The 27,051-nt window shown below is 37.8% G+C and overlaps 1 protein-coding gene across 1 annotated transcript in view; it reads left to right on the top strand.

Annotated features, from left to right (window-relative positions):
- The window catches only part of TENM2 (teneurin transmembrane protein 2), a 1,449,326-nt gene that overhangs the window by 631,899 nt on the left and 790,376 nt on the right, over positions 1-27,051 (top strand). The window contains exon 9 of the mRNA XM_074604292.1: positions 15,127-15,201. The gene's annotated coding sequence lies outside the window, so the exon portion shown is untranslated. The remainder of the gene's footprint in view (positions 1-15,126; positions 15,202-27,051) is intronic.

Here is a 27,051-nt window from a genome sequence, read left to right as displayed (position 1 = left end):
ACAACATATAGTTAGTATTTGTTAGTATTTTAATGGTAGAGAATTAGAGAGAACACATGAGAATTTTGTGATTCCAAGCAATTTTTTTTACTCACTTTTCCTTTCTTTCTTCCTCTCCATTTCACAGTAGAGCTTTTCCACAATGGGACAAGGTACTTTCCCAGGATGCCAGCCCCGCCAATGCACACCCTCTATGACAATGTACAGCCAGTGATACGTTTGATAGATAAATTCCATGGCGTGAAATTATGAAATTTAGTGTACATGCCACTGTAAACCGCAAGGGGTTTGGCAACTGTGGGGAATTAATGGAGTACAGCCTGGAGCAGTACGTTTCTGCCCTCCAGGTCCTGACACTATACCCACAAAAGAGCTCAAGATGTCGCCTTTGTTTTAAAAGAAGGCATCTAATGCCTGGATTTATCCTAGCCTGGGATACAGCTCCCCTTGGGTTTTGAATTACCTCAAGTGATTTACAGCTCGTGCTGAAAGGCTGCATTATATTCCCAGGCTTTGTTAGTGGCATAGGCGGAATGATTTAAGATGGTGGTTATCAGAGGTTATTGTGTTGTCTGGATAACATGGGGAGCTTCCTGCTTGTGTTTCCCACTCATGTAGTTTTCTCAGCCTTTTGTCTGCAGGGTGTATAGACTTAGCTTTCTGGGAAGAAAAAAAAGAAAACCATTGTGGCAACCAAGTAGAAATTAAGCTCATCTTTCAGTGGTCAGTTTTTATTTCCCTCCATTTTGTTTAATCTTACATATGTAGAAATGTACTAGGTGGGGTTTTTATCACCTCGTGGCCACCTTCTAACAGCTTCTGACACGCGATGCTGTGCAGACAGGCAGAGAAGCACAGTCTTCAAGGACAGTCTGGAAAGCTTAAGATATCTGCTTTCCATGATATCAACTATGCTGCTCAAAGGTGCTGGGGTCTAAAAAGTGTTTTTAGGTTCCCATGAGTAGTTGGAACACATATTTATCCATTTCCGTGATATTAGATGTCATCTGCTAGCCCTGTTGTTGTGCTTGCTAGTGATACAAGAATATTTATGCAGGTAAAAGCTACAACTCTAAGGCCTTTTGCTGCTCTTCAATAGAATGGTGACGTGAACGTTACTGTCTATGCGTGTGGGCATATTTTAGATACCCAGAAAAAAGCATAGGTGCTTACCAAAGCAGTTCTAAGTTTCTACTAAAATATTACTGATAATGTTGAGAAACAAACAGGCTTTTAATTAGAATACTTATACTGCTGTTTATTGGAAATACAGTTTCAAGTCTCTTAATAAAAATAACATTTTAATCTCAAGCTTCTTACAATACTGGTCAGTAATTTAAATATTCAACAACTGGAAGGCCAATTTTTTTTGCATGCTATGTGTTGGGTTTTTTTTGTGTGTGCATTAATAGCTGTTCTCAGCAATCAGCACGTTTCAAAACCAGGCTTAGAACGCTATGCTGGTGGGTCTAACCTTGCTGCTCATTTTCATACGTGATCACTGGCTTGCCTCAGATAAATGACAAACACAAGTGGACCAAATGAAGTCTTCTGGTTTCAGTTATAATCTTTTAATAACAATGCCTTAAAATTTGATAAATAGAGAAAGCACAACATGTCCCAGTAGCTTAGAAAATAAAGTTGGCTCTCTGTTTTCAAAGTAGCAGAGATTCCAGGCTCTCTCACTTGGTTGTCAGGTTTTGATTGACAATGATTTTCCTACAGTTTTCCCCTGCTTCAAAATACCATGGGAAGGATATTATGCATTCCCAACCTGTCAGTTTTGGCTGCCTTACAGAGTGTTCAATTATGCTCTAATCGAATAGCTGCCCAATCTAGGCCACATAATGACTTCCTGATTATCTGACTTTAAATGATAAATGAAATGAATATGTAACAATCTTTTCAAATACAGGATAGTCACTGAGCCAAATGAAAACTGATTTTGTGCCCTTTTGTCTGAAAAAAAAAAAATTATTTTATTGTGATTCCATTCAACAGTTGTTCTGTTGCTTGTTTTGCCTTCATTAAGATAAACATGGAATGAGTTATCTAGGAAAACATTAGTCTTCATTTTTGTTTTCAAACAGATGCTGAAGGTGTTAAACAGTGTTTAGATTGTTCTCCTTCTACTCTTTACATTGACTTGTTATAAAAAGCAAGGTCAGATTTATATGATCAGTTCCTATTGGGAATATTTCAATACATGCTGGCACTGCAACAAGTCTGTTTTGAGTAACGTATTATACAGACAACATTAAGGTCTGAATAAATTATTTAGTGGTGATAGTGCTAGATGTTTTTCATTTCCAGTCTGTGGTATTAGTACTAAGCAACCAATATATATGGCATTTGAAATCAAACAAACCTCTACCACCTTATTGGGGTACTGTACATTTATTATGCCCAAGTCAGAGCAGAGTTTCATAATGATCTTTCAAAGGCTTGTTGGGGAGATTTTCCATCCTCTTTACCCAACAGTTTATGATGGGCTTTCTTCTGCTTAATTTTAGATATGATTGTTTGTGCTAAAGTGATTTGTGAAGAGTTGCCTTGATGTAAAGACTTAAAATAAAGCACTTCCTGATTTTTTGACACATTAATCTGATACTTACAGCTTCTAAGCTACTAGTAATATCATGTGATGTAACAGATAAAAAGAACACTTGTGGTGAAGTTCAGCTCATTTTGAACTTTGTTAATTGGCTAAAGCACTGGCAGTTAAGGACCAGCTCCTAGATGAAAGATGTACTTTGACCCCATTCTGAAAAATGCATCCCTGAACTCAGTTAGCTCCTGAACTACATTCTTTCCAGTTTTCATTGCCATGTAAGATTCTCCAAGTTGTCTGTCGCAGAACGGTCTTTCCAGTGTATTCTTTTTGCCACTATTGTTGTTCTTATTAGGCAGATCATGGCTGGGAGTAGGATCTCAAGGCCCACTTTATTTCTTGAAAATGCTCCAGTGACAGAAATATCTGAGAGAAATATTCCCTCCTCCTAGGGCAGCATTTTGGGAATGACCCCTTCCCTTCAGGACTAAATCCTTTTCATGAAAGAAGTTGATGAAAAACATGTAATGGGCAGATTGATGATGATTCAGTCATGAATGATGTGTGTTGAGACACATCGTGTCCCTGTATGTCAGATCAGATGACAGAGGAAGGCTGCAGTACCCACACCCTCCCACCCCCTGCCCCCTGTTTCAGTGCCAGGTGCCAAGCATGAAAAATCAGGTTGACCTGATCATTTCTGCAAACCAGGTCTACGTTTGAAATCTCTCTTATATGTTTATGGTGTTATTTCAAGAATTGCTACCCAAAGTTTGCATTTCAGCAGGTAATGGATGCATTTTGTATGCTTTAAAATATTATAACATAGTTTTTGCACTATTGCATTTTTATGTCATGAGAGGAGCTCTGACTTGAGGAGGAGTGCATTCTGGAAGGGAAGAGGTTAATGACCATTTCTGTAGTGCTTTTGAGAGTAGGTAATGGGGAGTGAGTCAGAAGAACCTGGGGAGCAGACAAAATAGCACTATGGAGGCATTTCAGAAAGGAGGCAGACAGTCTATGGATGTTGGCAACAACTTCATCAAGTCAACAGCCCACCATTAAGAAATGATAGCCCAGCTCAGCTTTACTCGAAGCAGCAAAAGCGTCTTCCTGTGTTGTACAGCCCTGTCAGAGTGTGCTTAAAGTTAATGCAGCTTTAGGCTCAACTGTATTCCTGTAAATTTACCCAGTTATTCTCCATATTCCACTTCTAGCGGCTGGTAATATTTTACCAAATTTGAGAATTGAATTACCTAAAGAAAACTATTTAAGGTTTGAAAACAAGGTATCCTTGTGGTTTAGTAGTTTGTGATTCAGGAGATCAAAACTCTTGTAATTTTTTCTCCTGTGTCACAAATGGTGTGACTTGAAAGGAACTTAAGTGATTTTTTAGGTATTAAATAACATCTATTTTGAAATGAAGTAAGAAATTCCCGGATTCTGGAAAGACATGGGGTTTCTAATTACACTTCTTGGGGCTACATTATAACAGTCTCTCTAACTACTGTCTCACAGTTGGAACACACAACAGAAGTAAAACTAAGAGTACCTGAGCTCTTACACAGTTAAAGTACTTTCAGTTGCCTAAGTTCTCTTGATTTCATACTGCTGTGCTTGTGATTCTTTAAATTAGCTACAGCTGAGCTGGCTGCAGCTAATGGATAGTTGCTGTGAGTGTGGTTATTTCCTTAGTAGATCTGAAGCGAGATGGAGGATATTTCTATTTTCTGATTAGGTAAGGTAGTACTTATACATGGAACAAACAAATTTAATTAATTAAAAGTGTCTTCTTTCTTCTTATTTTCTTTTTTCCTCTTTCTCTTCCCCTCCACTAATTGTTGTTATGCCAAACTGAGGTAATTATAGTGTATGTCTATACTGCTGCAATGACAATTCTTACAGTTACTACGCAGGCTTGCTAGTTCACTGTTCCTAACCCTCTGCATTTCAGTACAATCAGCTACCTGAGTGTTTGCCCTGTGTTGTTTTTCTGTTGTTGTTTTTCTTCCTTTTTTTAACAGATAAAGTGCATTTCTGTGTAGCTCCTGTTAATTTTAGCAATGCTTGAGCTGCCTACTTAGAAGTGATGTCTGCATGTCACAGTAATGTAGACATGCTTTTTCCTACTCTATGAAATTCAGTAAAGAAGAAACAAATATTTTCTTTGTGGTTTAAAAGGTACTTTGAAAAATAGCTTTGAAAAATTAAGAAGAGAGAAAGCTAATTCACTTGATTCTTAGTTCCTCTGTTGTAAACACTTCTTCACTGGGAGCATTCTTGAAGCAAGAAAGACTATAAATATAATTCTGAGAAATATGTTTATTAAACAGATGAGGGGAAGATGAAATCAATCCAAAATGCATTCTGTCTTATTTCAAAAGTTGCTGTGCCAATATATTTTGCCATGCTTTATGATGCATACCTTTCCTTCTCTTTCACTTGCTTTCCTCACCATTTTTCTACCCTTTCCAAAAAGAGAAAAAATGATGGGCTGAGGGAAGCTTAGATGGGTCTGAGCACTGAGGAGGGCTTAGTAAAGACTGGTCACTGCATGTTAATTTTGAATTCTGACAGAGAAGGAAAACAAACAAACAGAAATACAGGAGTTTGAAAGGGTGTAGTCTCTTTCCTAGAGTTCAGACAGAAAAATAGGTATTTTGCCTGGTTTCTTCCTAGTAACAGCTTTGCTAAGAGCAACTAGGTAAGACAGTCATAAGACTTTGCTATTTCTGTAATCTAGAAGACAAAATATAAACCTGATTTAGGAAAACCAACATGTTTAGCCAGGTTGCCATATACACCTATGTTGCTGGGTATCTCTTTAAGAGGCAACTCCAGCTAAATTAAATCATTCTGATCTGAACACAGGTGATATGGTATGAGTTGTGTTATAAAATGTCCAGTTTTATAGCTAAAGAAGAAAAAAACCTGATACTTAAAGAAGAAAGAGGGGAAAAAAGGCGGAAGCGGAAACCTTTGTTAAGAAATACCTGTAAGAGCATCTCTGCCCAGCCTTCTGTTGCGCTGCTGCACTATGTAAATCTGTAGATAGTCTAGGAGGGTATTACCTAGTAATACCTTGTAATATTTTATTGACCCTTAGAAAGGCTAAGTGAAGATGGCATACAAACCATTCATCAAGTCAGGTATGAACACAAAAACACAGAAATTTTTCTGAACCTGTACTTAGATTGGTGTGATTGGTATGTGCTCTAATGCTGTTCGTCAGCTAGACAATTTGAGATACATATCTAATTTTTCAAACTTGATTGTGCAAGAAGCATATTTGGTGCAGACAGAACAGAATGGAAGTGTCTGTAAGGGGAAAGATGACCTGTTGCTAATTCCCCAGAATTGAGGGTGTTGCTCCTTGATCATCAAGTGAGAGATTAAAGAGGATGATTATTTCAAGAATGATAATCTGCCCTTTTATTGACTGTCTCTGAATTCAGATGAGTTAGGTGAAATATATAACTCAGTGTCGTGTTTACGTGTAGGATTCATGAATGTTGCTTCGGGGGGTATGCAGCATAACGACTGATACAGCTGTGTTGGCAAGTTGTGCATTTCTAATGGTTTCCTCTCAGACTCAATTACACCACAGAAAATTCAGGTACAAGCAGGAGCTCCGCAAGCTTACAGCAGCGCTCCTTGAGAGCTAGGAACCAGTGTGCAGCAGTTGGCAATTGTTTAATTTTTCATATTTTTTCTAGTATTGGTTAATATGTAGCAACATGAAATTAATGGTTAGTGTTTGTGTGGTTGGTACACCAAGTCCTGTGCATTTTAAGGGATGTAAATTCTCTTGGCGGGTTTTGGATACTCATCAGGAATCATGCATTTGTAAGTTGGGAGGCAATGCAGCGTATGAATGGTCTTGGATCCTCTTTGAGAAATTTTTGAGAAATTTACTCTTGAGAAAGGGGAAAAAAAAATAATCATGAGGGTGCTACTGTGTCTTAAATGCATATGGTAGTTCTAGTTGCTTGGTTGTTTTTTTAAAACAACCCTTAATAAATAAATAATAATGAAGACTAACTTTGCAACTGAATGCTGGTTTTTGGGATACAATACTGATGGTGTTGCTATCGTTTTAACCAGTCCTGGTATTAAGTAAAGTATTTATCCCTGCGTAGATGGGAATATCTGAAACTGTGAAGCTGAACTTGACTGAAAAGCTCTTGGGTTTTAAAATACAGGAACTCTCAAAACGTGTTTATGTATTTATCAAATTGGCAACAACTACCTGACAACCGCACGTGCAGTATGAAAGACAAAAGGCGCGACCCAGCGGTTTTGCTGCCCCGGCCTGGCTCCTCTCCACGGCCCCGGCGGCCAGGATCCCTGCTGTGGCGCCTACAGCACCTGCCTCCGCCCCTCCTCCTGCCCTGTCCTTGCCGTTTGCAGGGCTGTTTCTCACGTTATTTTTCCTTGCTGCCAAGGGAGCGTTTTGCCCTTTCTTGAAGGGGTTTTTCCAGAGGCCGCCCCCCCGCCTGCCCAGTGGGCTTAGCTGTGTCTGGTGGTGGGGCCGGCGGGAACCGGCGGGAACCGGCGGGAACCGGCGGGAACCGGCGGGAACCGGCGGGAACCGGCGGGAACCGGCTTCTCCTCACAGGCTGCTGCCGGGGCCTGGGCGGGAAGAGCCCGTGCAGCTGCGTGAGGGACAGGGACGGGGCCAAGGAGGTAAAACCGGGAACTGAGAAACGTAAACTGAGGAAGTAATTGGCTAGCGGACAGAAAATGCAAACAATACTGTCAGCAGTTGGATTGTTTAAGGACGTGTTTTGTTCTAGTACTTCTGTAACTGGTGCGAAACATACCAGTGTAGGTGACATTTGCTGGTATAAAAAATAAGAAGACATTGTCATTCCAGCGTACCGGACAGCTGGGTAACGTTGAGGGCAGCAGTAACAGATGTGAAATTTAAATCCAGTAGTATGAAATATAGGGTATGTAATCAAGGAATCAAAGATTTCTGTTGTTAGTTTGAATCTCATCAGCTGGACACGCAAAATGAGACCTGGGTGTATGGGCTGGCCACCAGTGCCACTTGCCAGGGAGTGCAATAGGTCGCATATTTGCAATAGACAGGGAAGTGTTAAAATGACCTTGCATTGGAATACAGTGTTTAAAATCTGGTTTTCCATGTTAAGTGAAGGGAGGGGGGAAAAAAAGGATGGGTCAGATACTGCACAATGACAATTAGGATAATGGGTAACTTGTCTTGCAAATGAATTTAAAAAGCCTTTGTTCCTTGGGCCTGCATGAGAAAGGATCTGAATTTATAACTACTTTTTATAAATGCATTAAGAATAAATATCAAGAAAGGGAAAAGAACTATTTAATCTGAAGGAAAATGTTGGTAAAAGAAACAAAAGATACCATCTGGCCATGATTAAACTGGGTTTTGTCCTGCCTACTGGAGGATCTGGAGTCTTCTTTCAGTAGTTCAATGGGGTCAGCAGAACTGACTTATTTTAAGGCAGAATGCGGTCAATTTATAAAGAATATAACACTAGGGGTAATTGCAATAGTGAAGGATTGTCTCAGTTATCCAGACTTTCTTTTCTAGATGTCACTGTTTCTTCAAATATTAAGGTGTCTTTTTCTCTATAAAAGGATGTATCAAACTCAAGATATTCCACTTCCTTTTACAAAACAGAACTGTAGCCTTGCAGTATTAAATGCGTTGGGAGATTAGTGGGTAGCATCTTTGTGAGCAGAGAGGGGCTATAAAGAATTATTACTGCGATGTGAAGCGCAAAGGACTTCGGAAAAAAGAGCAAGCTGAAATATTTGCTTTTTTTTCCTGCAACCCCGTCAATGTCAACATTTGACATAAGATAGGAGAAGGACTGTGGGCAAAATGTAATGATTATAAGCAACAGTAAAATGTATTTCATTGCAGAATAATGTTGAATGTGGATTGTCTGGTAATGTGTTAATTGTACTCTAGCTACTGGTAATCATTAAGACTGCCACTGGACGTTACTTTTAAAGAGGAAAGTATGGCTTAATGAAGTTTTGAAGCTTGCTTGTTGCAGAGATCATACCTGTTCTTCATTTCTGACAGTAGCTAGTGCCAGTCAGTATTGCACTTAGCTTGTGATAAAAGCACAGGTACACATCTTACCACCTTTGCACTGTAACACATCAGTTATCTGTACCGAAGTCATCTTGTGCTCTGTGTAGAGAGCCTCTTTCAGAATAACTTTTTTTTTTTTTTTCTTTTTCTGATGGCCATTTGGAAAATATTTATCCAGGAATATGGTGCTAACCAAAATATTGTACATAATTATGATACTTGGAAGCAATTTGTCCAGAAAAACACAGAAGTTATTAAACAGTTGCATGTATGCAGGATGACATTCTTTTAATGTTCTATGTTTCAAATCATTCATGAAAACTACTTAAAATTGAAAGAGAAGATAAGGTTATTCTTAACTGGGATATGAAAATATCTGGGTAAAGTGGAGTTAGTACAGACATTTTTTCAGAAAATTCTGAAATTTTTCAACCATTTATGCTTCTGTATCCTGGCTGACTTAGCAAAATTTAAGTGGACTCTATTTCATTAAAAACTTCCATTTTGAGTATTGGGAATGCAAATCAATAAAGGGAGGAAATGCAGCTGGGATGTACATATTGAAGATCTTCAAGGCAACTGAAAATAAATCTACCAAAGCTAAGTATGTATATTCTGCCTTGGGGATGTTTCTTCAGAGAATGGGACGTCATCTCCCAGTCCTTCGTAACATATATACTGAGAAAAAGCCAGAGTATCCATGCACACAAAAGAGAATCCTGAAACTGGCTGTGATTTCAGATTTTCAAATTAGGAAGAAGGGTTAAGTCAGCAAAGCCATTTGGTGTCTGTTTTCTGAAGAAAGTGGTAGCAATGCACAGGTAGTTTGTACCAAGGAAGTTTGAGCTTTGCGCTGCTTGAATGTGGGCCCTGGCTCTGGCCCTGGGCTCTGCCTGGGCTCCATCTGCTGACTCTCGGCATCTGCCACTCCTGGATAAAGTCAGCATTCAAAACAGCATACCCTATGTGGTTCTGAGGGCTCAGAAATTAATTCTTAAAACGTCTCAACAGATTTTAGAACAGGATACGTGATTTAACACTGGAACATTTACATATCAGCTCCTTCCCCCCTCCCGCCCTTTTCTGGATGTACGTGATAAATGACAGATTCTCTCAGATAATATTCATGTGGTACTCCAAAATAATTCTGCAGACATGGTAAAAGCTTTTAGAGACTGTAAAACTGATTATCTCTTCTGTAGCTCTTTTCATCTTCAAAGCACTTACCAACATTAACTAATTAATCCTCACAGCATCGCTCTGAGTTAGATATCATTGCCATTATATAGATGAAGAAAGGGAAGCAAACACTTTGTGACTAGCTCGTGATCACCAAGACAGTTGGTGACAGAGATGGAATTAGAAAGCACCGACCTGTACTTCCAGGTTCTCTACTTGAACCGCCATGCTGTTCCTCTCTTAACAAATGTATAGGTATTAGTACCCTCACTGTAGCTAAGGGCTGAGTTTCTATTAATTAAATCCTGTTGGGAATTGCTTTGATGGGAAATCTGTTTGTAGTCAGACAAGACAGACTGTTACCTTTTTAAACTCCTCTTCTGCAGCTTTTTCCTGAATGGTCCAGAGTGCAAGCACGAATGGGTTGCCCCAGAAACCATTTACTTTGGTTACAGCTATAGCTAATTTTAAAATGCTTTGGATATTTACTAAAAATTTTACACTCTTCAGAAAATAAAACTTGCATTTCTTGGTGGTACACTGAAAAATCTAAGTCACACTTATGATCTATATCCATTCTGCTCTCTATGGGATAAATTCCTTAGAGGGCTAACACATTGGGTGTCCTGTTCCTGCTCTGTGCTGACTTCAGATGCAGTAGATGAATTCCTGGTGCACTCTGTTACAAAGAAGCCTGATAAGGACATGAGCAAAGGCGAGAATGAGGGCACCCAAATTGTAGCTAAGTGCTACAATAGTATTTTCAAATTGGATGATGTAAATTTTTTGCTGATTCTCACGTGCTGTGGGGTTTTTTTTCCCCAGTAAAATCGATGCTTCCATGAAAAAAATTGTTTTGCTGAAAATTCTGCTCTCTAATCCCTAAAAGTTCTGTCAAAACTCCATTTTTGTGGAGCTTTGAGAAAAGGCCGACTAGGTAAAACAGCTAGGCTACACATCAAGGTAGCCACATCTTTTATTATGAGGCTTGGGTTATAGGCAATAGTGGGGAACAGGGGAGGTTTTAATCTGTGATTTTTCACAGTTTTTGATGAGTGATGATATCAACAATACCTAAACTGAATGAAGAGGATCACAACATGAACTTTAAGGCAACTAGTGAGTGTAATGCTGAGCATAGGTCAATGGACAATGAACGCAACTATTACCACTACAGAACGTATAATTAAAGCATACAGTAGTGATGACTGCCCAGATCTGCCTAGAAAACCCACACAGAAGATCCTCCTGATTAAAAAGTAGTTGGCTCCCAATTTGCTAATTGTCAAACTCCCATGCTGGCTAATGCTGCTGCTGCCCAGAGTGAAAATACATTGTCTTAAGCAGAAACTACCATTTGATGGAAAACTTACTCTGTTGAGTAGAGGATGTACAATGAGACTGGGACCCTATTTTCCTTAAAATCTGGGTTTGCCTCTTGATGAATCTCTGCCTCCGCAGTGTGAAAGAGCATTAAGGAGATTTAAACCAGTGGAGCAGCATAGGCTGTGTGGCCCACAGTATGTGGAAAGATCTAGAAAGCTGTTTGACAGGCTGCCGTACAGACCTTAGCATGACTAAATCTTGTCCCCCACCCTTAAATGATCAAATCAAAATACATAAAAAAATCTCCATATCTGTCTCTCAGAATATAAAGTGATAAGCTTAAATCCTTAAATTTTGAGGTATGTTTCTGCTTCTTCCTCGTGTGTCTATACAGGGTTGGCTTCCTCTACAAAATTGAAAATATAGCCTCTTGCATATTGTGTAACAGTGGACAAGAGATTAAGCAAATGTAAGTCTCAGATTTTTACCCTGTTAAAGCAGGAATGCAATAAGGACTTGAAGAGGTTTGTTTATTTTTTATAAGTGGTTTAAAAGTGATTATGGAAGGGTAGGACTTGGAAGTTAAGGTATAACTAAGTCTTTCTTGCAGGGTCACTGTTCACTGACTGCAAACCTCAAAGAGCAAGCAATTGTGATATTTAGGTGAGGAGCAGAAATTGAAAAACAGGAGTCATTCCTTGAGTCTGAATGCAGTGGCTGGTTTATCAAAATACTTAGTATCATACAATTGCAGTTAAAAACTCGCAGATTTACCCTGTTGCTGTAATGGAATAAACTACATACTAAAAGGCTTAAATTTTAAAAGTCCAGAGGACAGAAGTTTCAGGTGTGGTTGAAGACACTCCCATCTCCTTTAGGGACATGTGTTTTAGCTGTCTCTGAGGGTGATGAGGACTTGGCTTGCATTTCTTTGATGTCTATGGGAGTATTTGCGTGTTGAGGAACCGTTTGCCATGAAAAGAGCTACGTAGCTGTGTGTGAGGAGCAAGCACTGGGATTGGTGAGCAGAGGGTGGAATTCTTGGTGCTGTGACTTCAGCTCTTTCTGGTCGCCAGCCGTTGAGCACAATGGCTGGGGCCGTAGGCGGTCCCCACCACGGTGAGCGGGATCACTTGCTTTTCTGTGAGCACGGAACGCTGCTCGGAGAAGGGAGGGCAGGGTGTTGGCTCTGATGCTGTCAATAAATAGTGCTCAAAGTTCAGCAGACATGCTTTTAAAAAAATTAGGAAGTATAAAATTAATATTTAACCAGATTATTATTTCTGCTTCATTAATTTTTTATTAATTTATGAAAAAGCTGTTGATGGAAATAATATTGACAGGGTGTGTTGGGGTTTTTTTGTGGGGTGTTTTTTGTTTTGTTTTGTTTTTTTACTATCTTCTGGTAAATGGAAACTTATCTTTCTTATGAACACAGACCATCTAACAAGCTGTATTGGGCAAATGCTGTAATAAGACTATAATTATTAGGGCATGATGCATTAATGTTTTACGTTGATCATAACTCGGCTTTAAGAGATTAATAATGGAGATCTGAGGGGAATGCTGTCTTAAGTGTTTATGATTATGTTAATATTAAGACGTACTGGAGGGAAGGAAATTACTTTCATGTAGTTACCCTTTTTGTTTGTACAGAGAGTATTCTGAAGGAAATGTTGTTTCCATTTACTTCCAATAATTCTTAAGCAGTTCTGCTGAAGTGAATTGATAGGAGTGATTCTCCATGGCTACAAATCCAGGAGAACTTATTATCACTGTTCTTAAAAATATTACAATTCTAAAGTTGCTTGAACTGCATTTCGTTAGCCCCAAATTATTGGATAGCAAGAACGCCAGAGCCTTAATTCATTTTGGAAATCTCACAGTTGTTCCTTCTATATCTGAAACAAATCCTAATGCCTCAAAACTCTGATATGATTTGATCCGTGCATTTGGATTTGATATGTGCATTCAGATTGGCAAAGCCACTTCTAAACAAGAAGTTGCCCTCTCAAAAGGCAGAAAAGAATGTTTGGAAAAGTCAGAGGTAGTATTTAATCACCATGACAGACTGAACAAATGTAGCAAGGAGAAAGAAAAGCAATAATTTATTGTGGAAGTGGGTGGATCATAGAGCATGGTGGAGCAGTTTTGTAAACCTCTTTAGCTAGTTGTGGGCATAACAAAACCATTCTTATTGCAGATATTTTTTCCCATCTCTTTTTTCAGTCTTAAGCAATTGCTGAGTATCCTCCTCTATTCAAGAAGACACTGAAACAGAAGTGTCTTTTACAGGAGATGAGAATTCTTTGCTGCTTATTAGAAAACAAAGCATCTCATAAAAATAGTATCGTGTCATTTTGTTGCTGGTAGAATAGAAATGTAGTATTCATATTTGCATAGAGTATTTTTGTCTGGCCGTCTTTTATTACAGAGTATATGTATCTATGCAGTCTTCACTTGGCTCCATTCTTCTGTGTTGGATTTTTGCTCTCTGCCCCTTCTCTTCATATCTTTATTTTTATATTTCCTAATCAGAACCTAAACCCAGTAATAGTTGAGTTGAGCTTTTAATATCATGAAGTGAGATAGAAGTTAATCAATACAAATTTACCTATGCAGAATTGTTCCTACTACCAGCATACTGCGAGCTTGATCAAATTTGCAAACTTATTTGTGTTTTCCTCCTGCTTTTAAGTGCCTGCACGCACACTGTTGATACTCATACCTAATGTGTGAAACACACAACTGTTTATCACAGCCCAGCAGGCGGGATACAGATATTTTCACACAGCACTACTGTATCCTTATCTCAATAGTGCTAATATTATCCCCTGCCAAAACAGACATGATATATTGAAGTATCTGTAACCGTTACAGGATCTGTGCATATTCCTTGAATTTAGCCTGCAGCAAGTCTGTCATCCATGGTGATCCCGATGTTGCAGCTGATGTTGCAAGAAGCAACTTAAAAATACTGTTAGAGCATTGGTGCTGACTTAAAAGCAGTATAGCCTGTACTGACCTGTGAATTGAGACATGTCGATTAAGCTATACTGCCTGCTTTTCCACCACTTGCTTTTCTGATAGTAGTCCCCTTTCATGTTTGTAACCCTCTGTCAGATAGAGATGGCGTTCAGATCATAGCCACAAGCTAGCTAGAATCATAGTTAGGGGCCGAACTTATCTAATTTTAAAGCTTAACAGTAGTTAATGAAATAGGTTCCAATTCACCAAAGTCTGTTTGAGTTTTGAGAAAACTTTCTTAATTTTACTGACTGGATTAAACCTGACACCATAACATAGGAAAAGGACAAGTCCAATACTGGAAGCCATTTTCTGTTTCATGATCTACAATATTTGCATACTGCAGTGCTCAATTACACCACATTTGTGCAGAGATCTGATCTTTGCAATATAATGACTTCCTGATAATGTATCTTTAAATGATAAATGAAAAGAATATGCCGCCTTCCAGCTGCATATGTGACAAAGTTTATTGCCACCCAAATCTGCTTTTTATTCCTTTGCTGAGGGAGGAGGTGTAGAAGGAAGGTTAAAAACATCTGTGTTTGCACTCTTTTCTAACCTGTCTTCATATGGTTACATTATTTAGATTTATTTCCAGTGCTGTTCAGTCTCCCTGAAATAAATCTTCCTGAAATTCAAAGGGGAAAAGTGGCTGTATGGGGTTAATCTCAGGATTTTACAACAGAGTTTAGATCAAATCAAAACCCTTGGCTATTGGTGAACCACAGGTTCTTCTTGATCATGTAAGTCCCTCCATCACCCACTCCGACATGGCACTTTTGAAATGCAGAAATCTGTCACTTCTGAGATAAACCCACTAATCCAGCTCTCTCCTTGGCACGTTCTCTGTTCAGTGGGTAGATTTCTTATATGGATATTTTCTATCACTTTTGCCAGTGCTACCTCTGTGTCATAAGCTGATGGCTTTAACTAGTGGTTTTCTGTTTTTCAGATTCAACAGAGAAATCCAAACACCTCTCTGTGAAGTGTTTTCAGAGTTTATCCCCTGCTGAAAGTCTGCTCTAAGGTAATGGTTACGAATGACAGCAGGCGTATTGTAAACAAAATCTCTGAAAAATGTTTCTTGCTCATCCAAAGAGCTTGTGAATTCTATAGTCTGTATTATTCCTCTCAGCACCAGGAGCAGCCTCTGTCAGTCCCTTCTTAAATACCGATACAAGTCTTTGTTCTGGTTATTTTTGGTTAATTTTTTAAATAATACATCCACAGTGCATGCTGGTGGCCAGATTTTTCGGTTTCATCTCTCTGCTTGTGCTGTCTTTTCCTTTTTCGCAGTCATCTGATCTCAATATCCTGCTTGAATTTTTCTCTCTGTCCTCTTGGAGAAATCAACTTGATTAGTGCCTGTAGCTGTTTTTACTTTTATGCCACATCTACTCAACTATTTAGTTCACTTCTCTATTAAGAATATTTTTGATGTTCATTGTGTCATGCTAATGAGCTTGTGCACTTTACTTTTGAAATAACTCTGAGTCTAGTTCTGGTGCAGTTTGTATAAACTCATTGTCTATGTGAGTTTCAACAGATTTTCCTGCGTAATGGTTACTTATTGGGGGCTCTGGTGGAATGTTTATGTGTTCAACTCCTCAATATTGTGTCTGTATATATACATTTAAATGTATCTGAATACACATCTATATGTGCACATATAAAAAAATACATGCACCTGTATGTATATATGTGTATATGTCTATACACCTACAACTTCTGTCACTACTCTTAAACTATATATATATATATATGCCTCAATCACTAAGTGAGATTCTTTTTTTGAGAAGGGAGGACGTTGTGATGACTGTAAGGTCCTTATAATCTACTGATCTGCTTCCTGAGATGTGGTGGTAGTTTTGTGCGTTGCAGAATAAACAGCATCTATTGTATTATAGCACAGGCTGTAGTCATGGTTTTCTTGGGTTCCTACTGAAACTCTTGCAGCAGTCCGCTTCCCTCTTCTTGGGCTTGTTTTATGAGGAAGTCTTAATATTTGGGAAAAGAAAAATGGGTATGTTATTCACAGTGCTTTGGCTCCTTGTTGAAAATTAAAGATGTAGGATGTAATTGAGAGTCTTTTCAAGTACTTGTATTGATTACTATTACTGTGTTGTTTAGATTAGCATGCAGCAGGATGGTACGTTGCTAACCATGTATCACTGTTTTGCAGTTCACTGTTATAAGGAATTACTGAGGAGGGCTTTTCTCTGTTCCTGTTTGCTACCCTAGCACTTTTTTTTTTTCTTCCCTAGGTGTTTAGTGGTGTGTTTTACAATCTGCTTCTTTTTCACAGCAAAAAAAAAAAAATGTTGTCAGCAGAAGATTATGGCACATATAAATTGGTAACGTGGGGGGTTCTATCTGCCTGTAGCTTCCCTTTCCACTTCCAAGTCAGACATGTACTGAAAGACCTATTTCTGAGCTTTGAGATTCAACATAGTAACGCCTAGGAATGCTACTTCTGTGATTTCACCGTGTGTGTTTGGTTTTGGGGAGACAAGCGTGATAGCTACAGTTGGTCACGGGATTGCTCATACCTGCAGGTTACGTAGAACTGCCAGATGAAAAATGCAGCCTGTATATGGTACAGTCAGGCAAAACATTGTGTTAGAAGACTGAAAAATTTAGACAGTAATTGTTTTGGAAATCTTAGTAGTAGTCAACTTTGAGGAAATGAACCTGCTTGTCAGGGGGGAGACATGGTCAGAAACCTAGAGAATCACAGAGTAACACTAAAACACAAGACTGAATAATTTAGACAGTAATTATTCTGGAAATCTTAGTAGTAGCCAACTTTGAGGAAATGAACCTGCTTGTTAGGGGGGAGACATGGTCAGAAACCTAGAGAATCACAGAGTTACACTAAAACACAACGGAAAATCATAATCCTCCTCTGTCACCTGACTTTTTTCATTTTGTCATTGTACGTCCCACTGTTGCCTTCCCCTGATGATTGCCAACCTCTGTGGTCCCAAAGACTGTGGAATTTATAATACACCATAACCCATGAGCAAGTTGCTGGATCTGACCTCTCACTTTCTTAGCAGCAACACCTGAAAGGTCATCAGTTTCTAAGTAGGTTTCAAATATTCCAGTGCACTTTTCAGCTGTGAACTCAGGTTTTGTGCATACATTAATTATTCAGCACTGGTAACTAGGGGAGAAAAACAATTTGAAATTTAACATTTTGTATCATAGGTCATCCCTTAAAATGTATTAATTATGTTAATTCCTTCAAATCCCTGAATGAATTGGTCAGATTGTTCAAGAGGACAACAAATTGGAATAAATAGTTCTACTAGTAGTTTTTAAATAATAAATGTGTTAAAAGGAAGTGAATGCAATCCAGAGGATATACCCCAAAAAACTGGACTAGAATATATAGTAGCGATCCACAGGGGAATTTTTTGCATACTGCATATTGACTAGGTGTGTTAATATAGTTTCTCATGAGATGGTAATTACGCTTAAGGAAACGTAAGGTAAATTTCAGCAATTGGAAGTCACATTCTCTGTTTATTTCTTGAGATTCAGGTGATTGAAGAGCCTGTGGTTTATGCAAAATTCTTACTTCATACCTTTCTTCTGCATGGGAATTGTTTGTTTTCATCTTTAATATCCCTAAACGTCATCAACTCAGTTTGAAATTGATGCCCTCGTTTCAATCCCAGAGTTATTTAGGTTCAAAAACTTGCATATTTATGGAATTGCTTTAAAAACGTAAAGTATGTCTTTTGGAAACTATTGTACATTAGAAGAAAATAATTTAAATACAAATGCAAATATTGAAGTCAGTACATGGAGGGATTATAAACCAGGATTTTGCCAGTAATGAAGAAAAAGCAAAGCTGCTGTAATGGCTGGTGTCTTGAGAAAACACTGGATGGAAAGAATAAAGAATTACTACAGTAATTCTAACTTCTTAATGGCAATCGATATTTACTCGTTAGTGGTGTTGGGGTTCTTTTTTTGGTTTTGTGGGGTTTTTCTCCAGATACATCAAATAGACCATTTTATAATAATCTTCAGCTCACAGCACTTAGATTCTGTGGTAGAACATTTGGATTCCTGTCCCCCCCCCCCCCCCCCCCCAAGCTTTTTTTTTCTTTTTTTCCCTTTTCATTTTTTTCTGTATATAAGTCTTTGAAAAAATATCTTCTTTCTGTTTGGCTCCTGGAAGTGTGGAGCATCCACTTTCAAGAAATTTTGATGAGAATACTTCACAGCCAACTACAAGTATTTATAATCTTGAGGTTGTCTTTGATCCTAAATCAGCTTTTTATTACCATTTTAGTTAACACTATAAAAAAAATATTTTATCATTTCCAGAATACAGTAATCTCAGGAGGATGCAGCTATTTTAAGGCTTCTATTACTAATTGTAGCTAACTTATTACCATAAATTGTTGCTGGCCTTCCAGAATACTTGTTTATATAGAATTCATCAGCTAGTGGTTTAATTTCCTGAAGTTTTACATGGACCATTGCACAGGTGTTGAGATAGTCACAGTATTATTTCTGAGAAAACTTTGGATTACTTTGTAAATTCTGTTCATTTCTTATACAAGAGAAAGAGAGCAAAACACCATGAATACCGAGCTGTTTGTTTAATATTATAATGTGATATGCCTTGAAATTCTCACATGTGCTGGATGTGACTTTTAGCAGGAATATCTGGAATATGTAGAGTCAGTGTCATATTTTGTGACCTCTGTAACCTCACTTGGACTGTGATGTTAAATACATCAAACACCTCCATTTGAATTAGGCAGGAAAGTCATCAAAGGGTATCAGTGTGAAACTGGTTTTGGATTAGACAGCTAGTGTTTACTTGTTTTGCAGTTTAGCATGTTCTTAGCGTTGGTTCTTTCTTTAGTAATATATGATTTGATTATGTATTTGTATTGTGCTTTTTAACAGTTCCTAAAGTTTGGGTATTGAATACTGTCAGATTTTCCTTTTTGTAAATGTTAACTGAAGGGAGAGGAAAAAAAAAGTTGTGGGTTTTTTTTTGTTTTTTATTTAGCCGCCTTATGTTCCTGGTGCTCTGTGAGTAAACAACAAAAAATCCAACTTGATATTTTAACTTCCCCATATGATTAACCTTTTCATCAGATGAGTGTAGTGAAAATCTTAGTGAAATAGTTGTTCTTCTCTCCAGTATAATGTCTTATCTTTAATGCCAGATCCATCCTTGTGCCGTCTTTAACAAAATGAAAAGGGAGGCTGCCAGTGTATCTGCGTATTGAGCGCTGATAATATTTTTTGCCATTTTGCCAGTGGGCTTCTTCAGAAAAGTTGTTGATAAATAGAATCTCTCTGTAACTCCTGTACCAAAGTCTGCAATGATTATTATAACAAGTACTCCATTAAGAGACAGTGCTATCCCATTAATGTGGAGGCTCCAAACTGTTTACTTTTCTCCATAAAATGTTTTCTGGTGCAATAGTGAGGTATCTTTTCATGTCAGTAGTATGGAAACTTTATGGAGATCAAAGGTTGCATTCACTTAATACTTGTCTCTGTTTTAAGTATAAAGAGAAGAGGCCTGAAGTAGAACATTGAAAGCACTATGATGGTACCGTAATCTCTCAAGGTGTTAAATCAGAAAATGCCAGCAGAAATCTTGAAAGAGCAAACTGCAAATAAAGAAAATAGGGAGATAGAGAGTTGTCTAGAAGTGCCAGAGGGTTGTGGGATATTTTATTTTTATTTTTTAAGTCCAGGATAAGTGCAGAGACTTCACTGGGAAGATAACCTGCTAGTTTTTAATGAAGTACCAAGTTAGGAGAAAAAATGGACAGGAAGATTTTGAGGAAAGGTCTTGGAGCAACATTTTTTTGCCTGTTATGATGTATTAGTAGCTGTACAACATCTGCATTTTGACTGCAAATTATTGAAGGTACCCATTCTTTGCCTACGATTTTAGCAAATATCTGTGATAGTGAGACTGAGTGTTAGGCAAAAGCATGAATAAAAATGATGCCTAGTTGCACAGCAACTTCAGTTGTGAGCATTTTTGCATAGAATGTGCATATGCATTCACGAACATGAATGTCTACAGAAGGACGTGGAAACCTGCATTTCTAAATGCAGCCATCAGCTTATTGGTATTGGGGAAGGACATGTGCATTAAATAAAAAGGAAAGCATTATAGTCTTCTGTAATGTTAAAGATTATTTGCATTTTAGTTCTTCTTTTTTGCAAAATTGGAAGTTTTCTCTAGCGATATGTAAGTATTTGGATATAATTTTCTTCATGTGTAAAGACCTCATAACTTTCTATATAGTGAAGAGTAAACTCTGAGTTGTAATCCTTTGCTCCAAAATCTCCTACATGTAGCTTAGCTGAAAGGTTGGTTGTACCTTGTGTTCTTTAGAGATAGTTTACACAAGTAGTTTGCTCACTTATCTGTTTATAAATATGATTTCTGCAAATAATGAAATAAATATTTGTTCCCTTTACAGTACTACTTTTTCCTTTTGCATTAGTAAAAGAATAATTAATGTGTACATATCCTCCAGATAATAGAGAATAAACTTTATACCTGCAAAATTTCAGTTTCAAATTAATACCCTACAGTCAGTACAGGGTGATGTTTATTTTAGATGTCTAAAAAAATAGATTATTGCTGCTGGATTGTTATACCTTGGCCAAAAGTGAATGAAAAAGTGAAATATGATTGATGCTTCTGTGTGCAGATTATTTTATTGCCAGTGAAAGAAATTGTTAGAAACAAGGAAATACACCCCAGAGTTGTAGCAAAGTCATTGGGGTTTTTTTCATGAGGATCTTGTGATTTATCCAAGAGACATTGTATTGCAGGGCACTGGGGCTTTGAGAGGCAGCTCATCATAATCCCTGGGGCCATGACCTAACAGATTAAGTAGAACGATGAGTTTGTATTGTCAGAGCAATTCTGTAGAGTACAAAACATTTTATTTAGGGGGGAGATTGATGGGATTAAAGCTTTGAATTGATTTGCTTTACACACACAAATTTACTGTAAGTTGTTTTTTATTAAACCAGACACTGGATTGTTAAAGGACCTATTTTAGGACAGATGAGTTCATTTAAATGAAAAGTGAAGGATCAAAAACCTCAAAATTTATTGGTAAACTCGGTCCCCACTATTCCTTTGCTCAAAAGCAACATTGTCTTTTCTTATTTTACATTTATTTTAACTTGAAAGCTGCTTGGAAGAACTGGAGGCATATAATTCTATTTCTCTATTTCTTTTCATCACTAAATAAACTTGGAATGCCACAAAGTATCCAACTAATCAGAAATTCAAGTAATTCTTAAAGTGGAAAGAGGTGCTGTCTGTTTTGTCTAAACACTTTTGAAAAATGGCACAAATAAATAGTGTCTGTTATTTGTAGTTCCTTGATTTGTTGTAGCTACACAACTCTTGGGAATAAACAGAGAAATATGCTATGAAAGTGTATATCCTTTTCACAAATGCAATTCTTCACTCAAAGAAAATTACCTAAATGTTTAAATAAACAGTTTACAGTGAGAACCTAATTGTCTTTCCCTTTCCCTGCAATACTCTGCAGGTGTTTAAATGTTTTAATTTTTCACTCCAAAATATCAGTGTGAAGGAATACCAATAAATGTATTAGTTTTAGATAATCCAGAATTCCCTTTGCTCAGTTTTTTAGTTTCTAGCTATCCGTGTGAAGACAAATCTATTACCATGTGTTCATCTTCCACCTAAATCTATTCACCGAGCATCAAAACTCATCAGTGAGATGGAATAATGCCATTTAATTAGTCTTTGATATACAGTTAAATTAGGTCTTAATAAGGGGTAGTGCATCCTAAAATCAATTATCTCGCTCCTCTTAATAAGAGCAACTAATTAGTAGGTAAATCGCCACAGTTCCCCTTTTATCCTACAGTTTTTACAATCTTGTGGAGGAGATTAGGCTGAGGAAATTAGTCCCCAATAGCTCAGAGAAATTTTAGGGCATACCTCAGAAAACGCTTTGCCAAGCAAACTGCAGTACAGAAAAGAAACAAAAAAAGAAAGGGGGGGGGAGAAGTCTCATCAAAAATGCTTAATTTCTTGATAATTTTGCCTGAATTCCTTGTGTCAGGTCACCTACCTGAAAAAAGCAAACAGAAACTAGGTGTTGCCTTGCCTGCAGCAATCTGTCAGGTACAGTGTCTGTCTGTCCTGGGGTTCATTTCAATGCAGCCATCAGTTAACCAAAATATCTATTTTTTCATGGAAAATTATGCAGCTGCAAATAAAGGATGCTTGAAGTGTTTTAAGCACAGCCTTTACAAAATATGGGTGTATGTGGAGAAGGACTTTCTTTTAGATGGAGAATCAGCATCCCAAAAAGGAAAACAATTGACATGACATATGAAAGAAGAGCACAGTGATCATGGAAAGCTCAGTATTTATCTGTTTTATTGTTAATGTTTAACAAATTGATACATGTTTTAAGCACACAAGTGTTGCATTTGAGATCTCATTTTTTAGCAAAGGCTTCCAGCTTCTTCAAATGGAGGTTTCTTCTATTTTTCAATCTGTATTCCCAGTTACAGCAAACTAACTGCTGGAAAAAATTGTGGGTACAAGAGAGCATTGCAAATAGTGTTGAGGATTTCTTCACAAGTTGCATCTGTCTCAAAATGCTGCTAGACATCTACTGACTTTGACAGACCCTAATTTCATCCCGTCATGTAGGCTGGTATACAGTATATTGCCATAGATTTGTCATATTTGATGGTGCCTAGTTGAGTTTTTGCTTTTAGAAGTTGGTGTCATTCTCTTTCATTGGGTAGTCATTTTTTTTATTGTAGTCAAATGTTTGAAGGCATCTCAGGGACACACTTGTGATTAATCAAGGAATGCAGAGGTTTTTTTCATTCTTTTTCTGCTGCTACTACCTCCTGCATATACTAGTCCCTTCACACTAAACTCCCTTGCCAAGCATGTCAGAGAGATTTTATAACTGTTAAAGTGTGATGTTATTGCTTCAGTTTCCCTTATGCTTATTGTTGCAGTTTTTCTAGACACTTTCTGGTGTTAGTCATTAATGACAACACGGTGCCCCCGTTTAGAGAGTCTGAGGTTGCCGTCTGTTCTTTGTTTTTCCTCCCCGCTGCATTAGTCATGCTTTTTGTGGAAGAAAATTTTCTGAAGGCAGCCATTTCTCCCTGCAAGACTTGATGAAACGATGTATTCTTTCATGTCTATTCCTGATTCAAATGCTCATCTCAGTAATTCAGTTCATGATCTTAACAGTACCAGAGAGCTGTGAGATGCAGTCCTATCTGACTTTTACCTGGCCAGGGACAAGTGATTATAACAAGTGAATATCTGATCTTCAGACAGTAATATTTACATTCGCATCTCTGTTATTATGTCAGTGGTCTTCTTGTTGGTGGTTGACTTAAGCAGAAAAGAAAACCAAACATGCCATCCAGTTCTTTGCATGTTCTCTGTCTGTACGTAACCAGACAGACACTCAGTACACAAAATGTTAATATGCCCTACTATAGTGCATGTAGAAATAGCTGTGCTCTGTACACATGGTAATAAGTGAGTTGCAAATTTGCTGAGCACTTACAGTGCATGCCTATGATGGGGGGGAAACCAACAAAAAACTAGTGAAGACTGTATTTTGGGCTTGTCTTTGGTGCCTCAGAGGGATTCTCAAGCCTCTTTAGCTTTTTTGACCCTCTCCTCAATTGTGGAAAGTTAAGAAGGGGTGGAGATTTTAGTAGTCCACAGTCTAACCTAGGTGCAGTTTTAAGCATCTGCGTTAAGCCTGCTTCTGCTGATAGCCTCACATTTAACAGGACTGAAGGAAAGAAAGTGAACTGATACTATGGCTTCATGACTGTGTTTTCTACAGATGTGGGTATCAAGTTTCTGGATGGACACTATTTGCAAGTTGTAAGCTGTTTTTAAAGAATATACTTGAGTATTTTTTTTAGTCAAAGTTGGAATGGTCAATTAGACTAACTTTTAGTTAGTAATGAAACACTGGGGAAAAGCCAAGTTCCTAGCATTCTTGTTTCTATGTTCAATTTCACATGTATGTAACTTCTTTTAAGAAATTAGAGAAAGTCAACAAGCTTTGGAACACATTTGGAGAATGTAAAATATCAGGAATCCTTCCGTTGTCCTCTGCAGATTTTGGATCTGGTTCATAATGGGGACTGAAAGGTCATTATCTCCCACTCTCCCTTTTCCTCAGCTGTACATCTTATGTGAAGGCCAAGTTGGAACCCAGAGGGGTCACAACAGCTTAGCTGGGTTTCAGAAACAGCTGTGCCCCCATACACTGAAAGCAACTTTTTATTATAATTTTTTTTGACTTACAAAAATAGGTTTGGATCAAACTATTGCCATAATAAGTACTAACAAACTGTTTAAGGGGTAACAGAAGGTCATTTTACTGAGTGAAGATGAATGTTCATTGCTATTTTTTCCAATTAATTATCTAGTCCTGACAAAATCATCATGCCAGTTTTACGTTGTCTTCTGCATATCTCTGTACTTTTTCCATTTTGCAGTGCACCTGGTTCAGGTAGGAGTCTGTGTTCTTGCAAAATATTAAAGGGTTCACAGCATGCGAGTTTGAGAAAGTATCTAAGTCAATATGTTTGCAGTTAAATTAAGTTCACTTTTCCTTCATGAAGAATAGCCAAAGAGAAAGAAAAGACATCTTTGTTTTCTTGTCTACTCCCTATTACAATAGTAATGTATCTTATCCCTGCCAAAGGGCATGGTGGACTCGGATGAAATCACCAGACAGGGCAAAAATTGCATCTCCAGATGCCTTCTTACATTATCCCTCCTTTGACAGCTTTTATTGTGTGACCCACAACTCTGAAGTGAGGTGGGTTCTCCTCAGCACTATCCATCAATTGTATTTGTAGATCAATGATGCATGTTTTATTTAAAACTGAAAACATATTGTCTAAAATAGGCAACCTATGTTCAGTGTCAGGGAATTAACAATTGGGCAGGTCTGTTCTGTTCCCTGTCATCTTGTCTCCTCAAAGGAGCTTGGACATTTTGTTGCTGTCACCTTGCTATGGTTATATCATGATTTACATCTGCAGCTTGTAAACAACAGTACTGAGTGCAGTTTGACAAGTGGCAGTTTCACTAGTAAACAAATCAGTGATGCTCTTAGAGTGATTAACAGAGATTGCCAGTGCTTGAAATGGGGTTGGTGCTTGAAATGGAGTTTGCCCTAAGCAGACCTTCCTGTTTAGGATGGCTACGTTAGGGAGAAAAAAAAAAGATAAAATTTCCTTCTGGCTTCAGGTGTAACACCCATGTAAGATTCATCCTTTAATCAGTAGTTTGTATGAAACTTTTGGTGCTCTCTGATCCACTTGCACTAGGTGGATATTATTCCGAAGACTGGTTCCAAAATTGAAGGCTGAGGATCTCTTATTAAACAAAATCTTTGTGACGCAGTTAGTTGTTCATTTGGGTGACTAAAGGAAAGAAAGGGCAGCACAAGAATAAAGCCGTGACTGCAGTTGCAGCTGTGACTGAGTGCATTTAGATGGAAGAATAGGCAACTTGCAAATTCAGTGACAAACTTGCCCACGTGTACTTATTTTTATTCTGTCTTTGATTATTTGTCAAATGTATTTTTGCATGTATTCCAAAGGTAATGCTTTGGGTTTGTGTACGTGTTTCTGCTGTTATCTTGAGGTAATCTTTCAGAGCCTCACCCCAGGTGTCAGAGACATGTTTAAGTGCAATGCTTTGACTTAAAGAAACATACAGATGCTAAAGAAAAATGAAATTTGAATCATTAGAACAAAATCTCCCTGACCTTAAGTTCAAATGATCACAGCTGTAATGGCTTATGGAATTGCTTGTCATGAACTTTTCAGAATTCCACTCTTAACCTTATTATAATTCAAATTAAAATGTTATTTAAAACCATCAGACCTCTTTGCAGTGACTTTAATGTCCTTTTCCCTATATGACTGTTGAATCACGCATCCATGCAAAGTGAGTATAAAACACTACCAAAGAAGAAAGTCTGTTCAAGTCTGTTCATTTAAAATTAACTTTGTGCTGGTATAAAGGAGTATACTGAGTAACCGGTGATAGAAGTCAACTGTAGTGTGGTTGCATCCTGGTCATTAATATTAATGAAGGGTTGTTAGTTCATGTAGAAATCTACTTTGCTAGATTTCCTGCTTCCCCATATGTACCTGTGTGATTTGTCTCCCTATTCCACATCTTCTCCTTACTGACAATGAGCTGTACTGATTTAAAGACTAACATTGTGATCAGAACCATGAGATGCTGCAGGTTGAATGCTTTTACGTATACATCTTTTCAGCAGGAATTTGATTCCTGTCCTCCCTCTCTTCTTTGAGGTAAAGCCTTCTAGCCTCTGCAGGAGTCTGGGGAAAAACAAAAATGTCAGCAGCTGTACAACAAATCATAAATTTCACCTGCATTTAAAATTTAATTTAAAATAATCTAACCCTGTCTTATTTTAAATGCCAGCAAGTTTGATATTTCTTTTTACGTGAACTTGAATTTACTTCCTACAATGATAGATGGTTATAAATGTTCCTTACTTCATTGGCTGTTAATCATTTTGTTTCATTTCTGTGCTTTGGGTAGACGGAATCCTATAAAACAGTAACTGAAGAGTAACTTTCTTATCCTGTTGCTTCTTTGCTACTGCAAGTATTTAATTCCATGTGGGTTTTTTCCCATATCACTTCCTACTTATCTCTATGTTTTTTCTATTCCTTTCTCCCTTCTCTTCATTTTATGCTTTTACCTCTCAATTTCTCTTTAATTTTACACTCTGTTCCTCAAAACACACACCAAAACTAGGAGGAAAGCGAAGCA

Source organism: Larus michahellis, chromosome 11 (genome assembly GCF_964199755.1).
Source record: "Larus michahellis chromosome 11, bLarMic1.1, whole genome shotgun sequence".
Taxonomy (NCBI): domain Eukaryota; kingdom Metazoa; phylum Chordata; class Aves; order Charadriiformes; family Laridae; genus Larus; species Larus michahellis.
Note: the sequence above shows the minus strand (reverse complement) of the source record. Positions and strands in the feature narration are given on the sequence as shown.